At 45.7% G+C, this 10,877-nt stretch overlaps 1 long non-coding RNA gene across 1 annotated transcript; it reads left to right on the top strand.

The window, feature by feature from the left end:
* The first annotated feature begins 1,208 nt into the window (after positions 1-1,208).
* Positions 1,209-5,490, top strand: LOC130835668 (uncharacterized). The gene is made up of 3 exons (XR_009049005.1): positions 1,209-1,334; positions 4,163-4,328; positions 5,233-5,490. It is a non-coding gene; the product is annotated as an uncharacterized LOC130835668 (long non-coding RNA).
* Positions 5,491-10,877: the final 5,387 nt, after the last annotated feature.

Raw genomic sequence — 10,877 nt, 5'->3', positions numbered from 1 at the left:
ACTGCGCAGAGGCAGGAGGCTGAACAGGACAGTGGCTTAGCCCAGCGGTGGACCAGTGCATACACAGCAAGACTGCTTGAAAGCGAGTTTGGGATTGTCTCTAGAGAGAGGGCGTGTAGCAGATGCTAAAATAGGCCATTTGTTTGATGATAAAGATGAAGAAGCCTCTGTCCGTTCTGCAGGGGAGGATGAATTCCTTCTCTGATGCTCCCCCAGAGCGTCCAGGTGCCGGTCCCTCGCCAAGGCTCCCCAGTGGTAGTTCTGTGGGGAGGCGGGACCCCTCCAGTCTGGTTTCCCCAGCCGCATCCCTGAGCTCCCTGCAGCAGCCCCTCACGGAGCCTACCCTCCAAGTGAGGCCAAGGCCAGAACAGAGGAAGAGGTGGGAGAAGCACCCGTCTTCCTTCCTGACTGGCTGCGTGCGTGGGCGAGGTTGGAAACCACAACCTCAGCCCCCACGGTTGCGGCTACTGACCCGGGGCCAGCCCACTCCCCGGAACATCAGCTGAAGATCAGCTCTCTCAGGCAGCCTTCACAGAATCACACGTCAAGTTCTTTTAAAAGAACACTTTAAGATTAAAACAACAAAAATGCATAAATGAAGGGTATGATACCTTCTTATAAAATTTTGTTTTAGGTCATTATTACAATCTTGTGCAGGATACGCTCCCTGGGCGTGGGACCCATGCAGCCACAAAGGACCCCACACTTAGAAGGATCCCGCATTTGGTTTCGTATTCTGCTGTCACCATTTTGATATTCGTAATCGTTTTGGAACAAAGAGCCCTATATTTCCACTTTGCACTGGAAACTACACACTGTGTATTACAGGTGCTACAGCCCCAGTTTAGAGGTGAGGAGACTGAGGCAGGTTAAACGGCTTCTCTAAGGTCACCCCGCTAGTGAGCAGCTCACTCCCAAACCAGTATTTGCTCTGATTTATCAATGCAACGTGCACATTGTGAGGTGCCTGCCCAGGTCACGATGACAGCTCTCCATCACTGCTCCATAACAGCAGATGCCCAGGCTGGCCCAGCACACTGTCTCTCCCAGCAATCTGGAATTGGCTCCTAAAGGGACAGCAGACAGGAGCCAAAAGGGGCAGGCGGAGCGATAGTTGGAACAGAGGAAAGGCGGGTCCAGGCACAGGAAGATCATATGAAACAATCTGCACCTCCCACTCCTCCCTCCCACACCCCAAACGCGTGACTCCCAGAGAGACACATACAGGAAGGTCTCAGGTGCTACCACATGGTCAGGTGATAATAATCCAGAAACCTTCGGAAAAATTGCCTTACGTGACCTCACCTGCTGGTCCTGGGAGTTACACGAGGATGGTGAGTAGAGCTTGGCAACATTTCTTATTCACGCTGCTACTGCTGCTTAATATATATGAACAGGTACGGCACTTACTATGAGCCAGGTACTCGTCGAAGTGTTTTACGCATATCAACCCATTAAATCCTCCTAACAACCCTATGAGATAGATATCATCATCCCCATTTTACAGGTAAGTAAACTCAGGCACAGAGAGGTTATGTACCTTGCCCAAAGTCACACAGCTACTATGTGGTAGAGCCAGGATTTGAACCAGTCTGGCTGCAGAGTCTGGGTTCCTCAGCTGCCTCTCACAAGTATTATTCTGCCCAGTCTGAAATGACCAAAGCAACCTGCAACTTCCATGTTTAAGTTTCAGTTTACCTTTTCAAAATGCAGTCTCTCAGAAGTCTTTACTATTTGGAACCAACAAGGCCTTTGAGTAGTCAAATGGATCTTAAGAGGACTCTACACAAAAGAATGAGTACTCAGTCCCTCGGAGTCTTGCTCAACACTTGTTTACTCACACACTCATGTACACTCACACACACGCTCACACAGATAGATTCTGCTACTCACTTTCCTAGCACACAATAAATTAGAAGGAAATGAAATTCTACTGCAAGCGGCATGCTGACAGCATCAAGAAAATATTACTATGAGCCTGGCAGTAAAAGAGACAGAAAAACCCTAAAAGCAATCAGAAACCTTATAAAGCATGGCAGCTTGGTTTTATGTAATAACATTCGAACAGCCCTAAACTCTGTCCCTCCATCCCAACTTATACTAATAAATACCTTTTTCTCAGTGTTTAAGCTGTTTCCAGCGAGGTTATCTATGATTTGCAGAGGAAGGCATGCTGCTTCTAGGAACAATTGAGATTATTTTGGTATATTCACTATACTATATTTAAGAAGGCAGAGGGCTACGAAATACGTCTTTTAAAGAACTACATCTAAAACGGTTACGATCTTTTAAAAAAAATTTTTTGAGAGCTTAAGTGGGTAGACCAGGGCTCAGACATTTTTATTCCTTAGTTGAAGGGTTGGCTAGGCCGGGGGAGGTGCTTGTTATTTGGGGTTGCACGTATGGCAACATTCTTTTTTAATTCTGTTGTTAAAAGGGTCACGAGCTCTCTAGTTCACTGCAGCTCCCGTCCTTCCTTTTTTCAATTGAATTTTTACTTGAAGATAATTGCAGGCTCACATGCAGTTGTAAGAAACAATACAGAGAGATGCCACATTCCTTGTCCCCAGTCTCCCCCAATGGTAACATCTTACAAGACTCTGGTACCTCATCTCAACCAGGAGATTGACACTGACAGAGCCCAGACACTGACAGTTCAATCACCGAGAGGATCCCTCATGAGCACCACCCCATCCCATCACTAACCCCATCCCTGCCTGGCCCCATGTTAAACGCTCCTGGGTTCCCCATTTGTATAATTGTGTCATTTCAGGAACGTGATATAAATGAAATCATACAGTGTGTAGGACTGGGTTTTTTCACTCATCATAATTCCCTGGAGATTTATCTGGAGTCATTGAGTATTAATACTTGGTTCTTTTTCATTGCTGAGTCGTGGTCCATAGCGTAGATGAAACAGTTGCTAAAGGAGACAGCCACCACTCTTATCCTATGTATTGTACACAGACTGCTTTCCTCACTTACACGACCTGCCTCATCCCCCCTTCCCAACCTCTGTGGGCATCTGAACTTGTGACCTCTGGGGTAGAGTCTTACCAGGGATCTGGAAAACACAGATATCCAGAATGATTAACTTCCTCTCAACGCTATCTATCCAATCTGTGGATTATACAGGTCACAGTTTTACTCCCAGAGACAAAAGGTCCCCCAGCACATAGCTGGCTCTCATCCCTTCCCACCAGCTGGCATGTGCTCAGGAAACACAACATCGAACCAATGTAACCAGGACAGGAGATGTGAACCAAAAGAATCAGCCTACGAAGCACTCAAAGACAAAGACGAAATCCTTGAACACTCATCCCTGCTTTGTTTTACTTCTTTCAGATAGCTCCTCCTGTGATAGATAAGAAGGGTTAAATCCATTCAGGACTCTCAAGTTCCTTATCTGGCACCCTCCCACCTCTCACTGAGCCCCTTAAGACTTTAGAATGTTCCTGTATTAAATACCCTTTCCCAGTTAATTTCCACTTCTTTTGTCTGCCTCACTTCTGGGGCCTATCATCATTGCTTTTAAATATCTCATTCTTGTGTGACATACATTCTCCTAGCTCTGACAGGCAACAACTTGAACAGTTTCATATAATATACTTCATCCAGTAAATAATTTTGAGCACCCATTCTGTGTCGTGACGACATTTAATGATTATATATTTTTTCTCTTAAAATAAAGTCTTTAAGCCACTAACAGACTTGTAATTAGGGTCCTCCAGAAAACAGTCATCACGTTGGGCCTTCCTCCAGCATCTTATTCATAGCAGGTGCTTTAAAATGTTCTCAACTGAATTCACTTGCTAGGATAGCATTCGGGAATCGGGTATGTCTCGCTTAGATCAGTCTCCTCGTCTATTGGCAGCAATAACCTCCTCTTTCCGCCATGACACACTTTCCTTTCATTTTTTACACTTCTTTCCTTAATTTCTGAAGCCTCGATTACTGCCACCACCACCCTGAATGACATCTACCATCAGTGTTGCTCACTGGTTATTTCTCAACCTCCATTGAGGACCTTTCTGTGCACCCAAACACTGGGAATTACAGCAGGAACAGCCATTTCGCTTGTCCCCACAACATAAGCATGTAAGGTAAGTAGGACGGTAAGGTGAGTATGACTGCGGGGTAAGTACGATTTCTTGTTTTACAGATGAAACCCCTGAGATGACGTGACCTTCTCAAAATCCCAGAGTTGATAAGTAACAGACCAGGATTCAAACTCAAGTCTGTCTGATGTCAAAGTCTATGCTCTGGGCACTTGGCCAGACCACTTACCAGGCCTCAGAGTCCCAGAGAAGACCTTCACCGCCTCACTGGTAAGACAAATTCTTGCCGCAAATCTTCCTAGAAAAGAAGAATCCAGTTTGGCTCTGTCCTCTCAGAGCATCCACTTAGTTTCCCGCCTTTAATGCCTAAGGTCCTTAAGGAATGCTCTGTGGGATGCGGGGCCGAGGAAGTGGGATTGGGTGGAGGAAGATGCTGAACTTCAATGCTGTCAGAACCCAAGCCTCGGCTTACCCATGGGGAGGAGAAGTGCCCCAAATTAAGTCAAGGGGGCTGGGGACTTCCCTGGTCCCACAGTGGTTAAGAATCTGCCTGCCAACGCAGGGGACATGGGTTTGAGCCTTGGTCTGGGAAGATCCCACAGGCCGTGGAGCAGCTAAGCCTGTGAGCCACAACTCCTGAGGCTGAGAGCCAAAACTACTTAAGCCCACGCGCCTAGAGCCTGTGCTCGGCAACAAGGGAAGCCACCACAATAAAAAGCCTGAGCCCTGCGACTAAGAGTAGCCCCCGCTCGTCACAACTAGAGAAAGCCTGTGCGTAGCAATGAAGATCCAACGCAGCCAATAAATTTATTTATTTAAAAAAAAATGCCAAGCAGGCTGTTCCTTTGTACCCCCAGTCACTGGGTGCAGGCTCCCCCAGAAAGTGGGCATAGCCTAGGTCCCGCAAATCCCAGAGAGGGACTCGGAGGAAAGCCATCAGCTGCTACCTGTCCCAGCTGCTGGGGGAATGGCTGCTCTCTGGGTGGGCACGCAGCATCCGTCACACTTAACTTGCTCTCTGGTCTCCTTTCCAAATCTCTCACATCTCTGAGACGATGTGTAGATTGGGTCTGAGGAGAAAGCCGTGCCAATGTTGTATATTTTTCCTACACACTTCTTTCAAAGATCTCAGTATTATTTTTTTTAATTTATTCTTTCCTCTTTCCCAATAAAGGTAACAGACATTCTCTCCACTGCCTCGGCTCAACTGAGGAGACACTCAGGAGATGGTCCGCCTGGCTCCTCAGCGCCCCGGCCTCTGGGAGGGTGGCGGGTCCTGGGCGGTGAGTCCTGCTGCTGGAGCTCCGGGCCGAGCCTCTCCTTTTTTCCCCTGTGGCCCTTTCCCTGAACCCTCTGCTGTCCCCTCCAGCCTCCCCTCCACGCCAGCACCTTGCCTCACCCAGCCCTCCCCTCGCCTCACCTGGACTCTGGTCAAGTCTCCTATCCGCCCCACTCCAGCTCTCTCAGACCCACTCTGCACACGTCCTGCAGCCCTAGAGAGCTTTCTAGATGCAAACCTACCATGTGACTGCTCTGCCCAGCTTATAGGGTTAAATGTTAAGTTCCTTACCCTCACGGTCAAGACCCACGTGGTCTGGCTGATCTTTCCTTACCCACCACTAAACAGACACACACACACACACACACACACGCGCACACACGCACACACACACATTTTCTGGTGATACTGAACTACTGTTGGTGGTTTTTCCTTCCTACCCCGTTCCTTCTGCCTAGAATGTCTTATCCTTCCTATGCCAGGTTAACTCCTTCAAGACCCAGTCAAGGTGCTTTTCCCTCCAGGAAAGCTTCCCTGCCTACCCTCGGGCTCAGCCCCAGCTCCCATCACACTCAGACCCACCTGGACCATCCCCACCTTACTCAGAAGTTATCCGCCATCACTGGTCCGCGAGACCCCACAAGCAGGACAGAATCTTTCCTTTTCTGTCCTCCTGCCTGGCACAGAGCATGTTGAACTGAACAGACTAAACCCCCTCCTCAGCATCTATACCAGCTATATCCTTCATCTCCTACCATTCCCCACCTCCTGGCCCTTCACAAGACTGGCTTGCCCCAACTGTACTCATTTGCTCTATGTTGACAAGGTGATTATCAAGCATAGCTGGGCTCCACATTAAGCAAACTGGTGTTAGGGAAAATCTGTATTGTAAAAGAAAAGCTGGGGTGATTATCTCTCTTTATAAAAGGCTGCTAGCTTAGGCTTCTTTAACTAGGAAGCTCCAAGTACAAATGCATGATAGAACGCTGAACTCTGAATGGTGATTACATTGGGATTCTCTTACATTCTTCTATATATTTTTATATATTATTTGAATTTTATATACTAAATCATGCTTTATTACTTGAGAATCAAAACAAAAACACAAATCCATGTTCATTGCAGGGGAAATGAGGAAAAAATTGTAGGCCTCCAGATGATTTTTTTCCTTCTTTACATAGGTTTTTAAAAGTAGAGTTATGAAAAAATAACACCCCAAGTCTCTTCATCTCTAGGCTCACTAGCAAGAATAAATTACACTTTTGTAGCACTTTATGCCCAAATGCATTTTAAGTCGTTCAGTTTGAAAACTGTTTCTTCCTTTATAATTTCCAGGGGCCAGTGTTTTAGAAACAGTGTTTGCTCTCAGGACATTGTTGTGACTTGACAGACGCAGACCATGTAGCATGGAGCAAATTCACAGCTAAGGAGCCTCAAATCCCAGCCCACACAGTGAACGAACTCTTGGCAAGTCAATCGAGTTCTCTGAGCCTCCACTGCTTTACGTGGAAAATGGGGTACCCTCTGCACCATGCACTTCACAGGTTTCCAGTAGAAAGAAGAAAATGAGATAACACACACTTGTTTTAGAAAGTAAAAGACTGAAGACACCAGGATAGTAAGTGGTAGAGGGTTATGATTAATAATAATAATCCAGCAGCAGCCATTGCCCCCAACCCTTGGAGGCCCTGCCCTGTTCCCCTTGAGTACCAGCCATCTCCATCCCTACATTAAATACCACTGCATCCTTACTAGGCTGGTGGCAAACTGTCTGATCTCCATGAGGTTTCTGCAGGACAGATCATCAAGTATCTTGGATTTAACCATACAGCTTGTGAATGAGGGTGACAGGGACAGAACGAGAGTCTCCACACCAGAACTGCTTGGCCCATTGGACAGTACATATTGCTACTTTCTCTTTTTTCAGTAGGGAAAAAAGAAAAAAAAAGTGTCTTAATGACAAAGTAAATACCATCTTCAGATACGCCTCAGGATCTGGGAGCAAATATCCCATTAAAAGAAGACTGGATTCCCAATTATTTAAAAAAATCTCTGAGATATATCCTGTAAAACAACAATAGCATCTTTGTCGGGGGAAGGGGAGAAGGCTGGTTTATTTATATGTCTTGATATAAATTATATGGTGAATTATATAGTGAGGACAGGAGTCGAAAGTAGCCAAGGTTCATAAGCATCAAGAAATCAGGAGAGTAGAGCGACCAAGAGGTTAGACTTTAAAGCCTGAAATGCTTGGGAACCTTTCCCGGCATGGCTACAAATGCACTGTGTGAACACAGACTAGTTCCTCATCCCCTCCTTGTCTCAGTCTCCTCATCTATGAAATGGAGCTGAGGGTACCTGACTCTTAGAGGGGTGATGATTTAATGAGCTAATGAATGCAGAGCACTGAAGAGAGAGTCTAGTGCATAGTGAACACTCAGAACACTCAGGAGATTAGCCATCTTCATCTCCATCTCCATCACCATCTCCATCACCATCACCATCACCATCACCACCATCAGGTATCAGCAACCACAAACTTCCAATCACTTACTACATTCAAAGAACTGTCCAAGGCACCGAAGGAGATGTTTCGAGGCTCTCTTTAGGACGCATGTCTGAGAGACTTAAGAGGTTATTTATCAAATATAACAATGAATTTAAATGTGTTTGAGAAACAATGATCTCTATCATCACTTTTGTGAATGACAAAGCACATTGTATCCTGTAAGCCTTCGCTTTTAACCTTATGAATAATTCAAACTAGTTTGAAAAGCAGGTAACAGCAAAGAAGCGCCCATTCGCCTGGATATCCGCCCAGCGGGGTGCTCTAGGGCTGAAGTCGGTTATTTCTTAGGAGTTGGCCCACAATCCCAGTGAATGAGAGCTTTGTAACTATAGTAATCTTACTTCCGCTCCTTTAATTTCAAAGTTCAGAGGCAACGCTAGAGCTAAATGGTGGTTCTGATCAGCATCAACTATAACTTCACGTGGAACTTTTATTCACTTATCTGGCCCTTCGTTTTAAGACATTCTCCCTTTTTCCCAAACGTGGAGTCGTATTAGCTAGCCTTGATGACCACCATACAGAACAGCCTGTACCTCATAATGTAAGAATGTTCCGTCCTATTGCTACAAGCCATTAAATTTTAAAGCACAGAATAGCATTCATGTTTCCAGCTTTGGAAGAAGACAAAGCACTGACTTCATGGCCATTTGTCTCAGAATTCACTCACATTACAGCCCTGAAAACATTCCACTGTTTTGGCCCAACTGGCTTTCTTGAGGGAGGAGTATACACTCTTATAGCAGAGCCACTGTGTGGATGCTCAGGGTTAACCAAAGTGCACTCTGGCTTTGGCAAGATTCCCGACAGCTGGTGCTGTGGGCTCCAGATTAAGAGCCATTACTGTATCAGCCATCCTCACCATCCAAGCAGCAATGGACCAATTTGGAAGGAGCCACTGGAGGGCTTTGTATTTAATAGATAGTTACAAGATTAGTAACAGAGAGTCGTGACCTTTACTGAATACTCAAAGTACTTCTACGCATCCAGAGAGACCCATGAGGCAGCCAATGTCGATGTGCTGAAAAGCTGAATGAAGGGAAAATAGATTCGTTATGAGACAGAAGGTCTTGGAGCCCAAAATTAACTTACTCCAAGCATCCATCCTTGTTCCTAGTCATTCACACAATTCAGCCAACACCAGCTTCCAAAGAATCGAGTAGCTGCCAGTCCCTGTTCTTTGTCAGAACAGAACTCTGTAAGCCTCCTATCCAATTTGCAAAACCCTAAGGAGAGGGGTGCTCTCTTTTATGTCTTTACTTTCCCATCCTTAGCACACATGGCTGGCCAAGCTCACCGTAGATATCTGTGAAGCGAGTTGCATAAAGGTAAGCCCCATACTCCAGGGTCTGGTTTTCTGAGGAATCCCACAAGCTTTTGAGGAATGGCGGCGTGACCTTACAGTGCCAGCCGCACCGTGACCAGCGATGAATACTCAACTCCACAAACACCCCACCCCTCACCCCTGCCCGGCCCCATTGTTTCCCTAGACCAGAAGTCAAGTACTGTGATGCAGGCTTTCTGGAACACACCTCCCTGGAATTCCCAGCATATGTTGATTCTATGAGTAATCGACAGACATTGGCTACTACTATCGGTCATCAGATAATATCCTTTTCCGCCCACTAGCCAACCGGATCGTGAACCTGAAATACCCTTAGAAGGATATTTTCATTTCAGTCCGAGGTCTGGCTGTAGCCTCAGCCAGGCAGGCAGGCAGGCAGGAGGCAAGGTCACCACACATCCCTCCCGGCTCTGGGAGGCGAAGCACAGACCTCTCATCGTCAGCACTGTGCCAGCCCACATCCACCCATCGCCTTGCTCACCGGCCAACTTCCTCTGAACTCTGTTATTTGGAGGTACTTGGCTCACTCTTGCTCCTGTGGGGTGGCCTAAGTGGGAGGCTGTCTTCCACATGTCACAAAGCTGTGTTTCATGTGCTGTTGTCTGGCATCTTTCATACACTAGCTATATGACCTGTTTTGCCATTCTCTCTCCAGGGTTCTTTCAGAATTTCTTTCCTGTGTAGCCACTATGGAAAACAGTATGGAGGCTCCTTAAAAAACTAAACATAGAGCTACCATACGACCCAGCAATCCCACTCCTAGGCATGTATCCAAAGAAAACTCTAATTTGAAAAGATACATGCACCCCTATGTTCATAGCAGCACTATTTACAACACCCAAGACATGGAAACAACCTAAACGTCCATTGACAGATGAACAGATAAAGAAGATGTGGTACATATATACAATGGAACATTATTCAGCCATAAAAAAGAATGAAATCATGCCATTTGCAGCAACATGGATGGACCTAGAGATTATCATACTGAGTGAAGTAAGTCAGACAGAGAAAAACAAATATCATATAATATCACTTAGATGTGGAATTTTAAATATGATACAAATGAACTTATTTACAAAACAGAAAGAGACTCACAGACACAGAAAGCAAACTTATAGTTACCAAAGAGGAACAGGAGGGGAGGGATAAATTAGAGGTTTGGGATTAGCAGATACAAACTACTATATATAAAGCAGATAAACAACAAGTCCAACTGTATAACACAGGGAACTATATTCAATGTCTTGTAATAACCTATAATGAAAAAGTATATATATATATATATATATATATATATATATATATAACTGAATCACTTTACTGTACACCGGAAAGTAACACAACATTGTAAATCAACTATACGTCAATAAAAAATAATAATAATTTCTTTTTAAAAGAGAGTCTTTCCTGAATGTGCTTTCTAAATACTGGTCTCCAGTGTGGGGCAGTAGGTGTAGATTTCTCATCAAAAATGTTCCACCGGTTCACACTGCTGAGAGACAAGTGTCCCCTGGCTCTGCGTGGACTGCTCGCCTTGGAGTAGGCAAAGCAGGAGGAGAGCTAGAGCTGGGTCCTGGGGAGCAGGCGCCCAGAGCAGAAGCCCATCCTGCTGGGGTCTAGGGGCGA

This window comes from Hippopotamus amphibius, chromosome 14 (assembly GCF_030028045.1).
Source record: "Hippopotamus amphibius kiboko isolate mHipAmp2 chromosome 14, mHipAmp2.hap2, whole genome shotgun sequence".
Lineage (NCBI taxonomy): Eukaryota > Metazoa > Chordata > Mammalia > Artiodactyla > Hippopotamidae > Hippopotamus > Hippopotamus amphibius.
The sequence above is the reverse complement of the archived record's forward strand: the minus strand, read 5'-3'. Positions and strand labels throughout refer to the sequence as shown.